Genomic DNA, 1,623 nt, shown 5'->3' with positions numbered 1-1,623 from the left:
CCAATCTATGCTGAAAAGCCGAGAAGCTTCTCGGCTTTTCAGCATAGATTGGCTTCACTTACAGGACGAAATCTCCATAAAAATCCCAAATCTCCTCACACTACCAACTACTGTTGAAGCATGCAAGTAGCCAGATGCCCAAGCTCCGGCCCCAAATCCGATGGAAGGTAAAGGTTACTACGGAAATTATGGAAAAACTTTGGGGTGTTTGTTTATTATTGTTTAGTATACAATGAACGCCCAGGAAAGTTGAAAAAGACGCTTGAGAATGTTCACTTTTCAAAAACTCTGTGCAGATGAGATGTTCGTGTTCGCTACAAAACAACTTCACAGCGAAAGACGCCTCTCCTACCACTAGCATATCCTAGTGGAGCAAACCAAGTAGGGTAACGACCGCCTGATAAAAAAAGCCTGAGAATAGTCAAGAGATATGTTAGTCACAAGGCAGGCCTTTCAAACTGTCCCTAACGTCAGCCTCACTAAGGCTTTACTAATCATAGGGCTCACGTTACATACCCAGCTGAATGAAGTAGAGAGGTGAAGATGAATTTCTTTAAAAAAGACGTGGATGAACTCCACATTCAATCCACTGAAGGCGAGAAAAGCAGGCATCTACCGTTTTCCTTTACAAAGCAGATCGATACTAATGGTTGCTTCACTAAGGGATGGTAACGGACTGATCCAATTCTGGAAGAGTGCACTGTCACAATCATCAGTATCGACAGCATGACATCAGTGTTCAACACCGATGCTTCGCTGCCGTACAACCATGACTTATTTGAAAGCCTTATTGTAAACAAAAGAATAAAGGTGGATGGGGGAGGGACTAAGTGCTAGCTTAACACAATCATTCCGAGGTGCCTACACCTCCAAACACCCGTTCAGGAAATCTGGATAAAAACTGACAACAAGAACGCCACTGATATCGGTTGGCAGCCATATCTTGTAGTGTCACCAACCAGGCACAGTGAGGATCACGCGGTCCCCATCCTGGAAGGCGAGTAGCACCGACAGCACCCAAGCGTTTCGTGATCTCCTTCATACCACTTTGTCAGGTTAAGGGCTAGTCATCTGTCTGCTTCCGCCACTCTGAGTTGGTCATGGAAAACAGCGCTCTCTTCGGCAACCAATGGTTAGACATACGCAGCACATGCCCCAGCCAACGCAGCTTCTGGTGCTGGACACATTGTTCAATGGATGTACCCGTTGCACAACCGAAAACTCGCCTCGTACTTGCCTCGTTACGGATACGCCGACACCAACCCACACGAGCTATGATCCTGACCCAGCGATTGTCAAACACCTGAAGACGTCTTAGCTCCGCTCCTCGAACAGGCCAAATCTCACAGCCATACAACAAAACAGCCCGTACTGTAGCTTGATACACATGTCCCTTGAGATTCAGGGATACACCACTTTGACGCCATAGGTGTCTCGAATTAGAAAACGCGACCCGAGCCTTGCTGATTCATGCACTGACCTCATCTGTCACGCTACAATCAGAACTAATACAATTTCCAAGATACAACTTCCATTGCCTCTCCCTGGATTGTAAGTGGCGTGTTCAGTGACTGCACGTCCACAAGCATGACCTTACACTTTGTGGGTGCAAAGTGCATACCA

At 46.6% G+C, this 1,623-nt stretch overlaps 1 protein-coding gene across 1 annotated transcript in view; it reads right to left on the bottom strand.

The window, feature by feature from the left end:
• The window catches only part of T265_09677 (hypothetical protein), a gene marked incomplete at both ends in the record, with an annotated part of 80,807 nt that overhangs the window by 59,038 nt on the left and 20,146 nt on the right, over positions 1 to 1,623 (bottom strand). The window lies entirely within an intron of this gene.

This window comes from Opisthorchis viverrini (assembly GCF_000715545.1).
Source record: "Opisthorchis viverrini unplaced genomic scaffold opera_v5_297, whole genome shotgun sequence".
NCBI lineage: Eukaryota > Metazoa > Platyhelminthes > Trematoda > Opisthorchiida > Opisthorchiidae > Opisthorchis > Opisthorchis viverrini.
The sequence above is the reverse complement of the archived record's forward strand: the minus strand, read 5'-3'. Positions and strand labels throughout refer to the sequence as shown.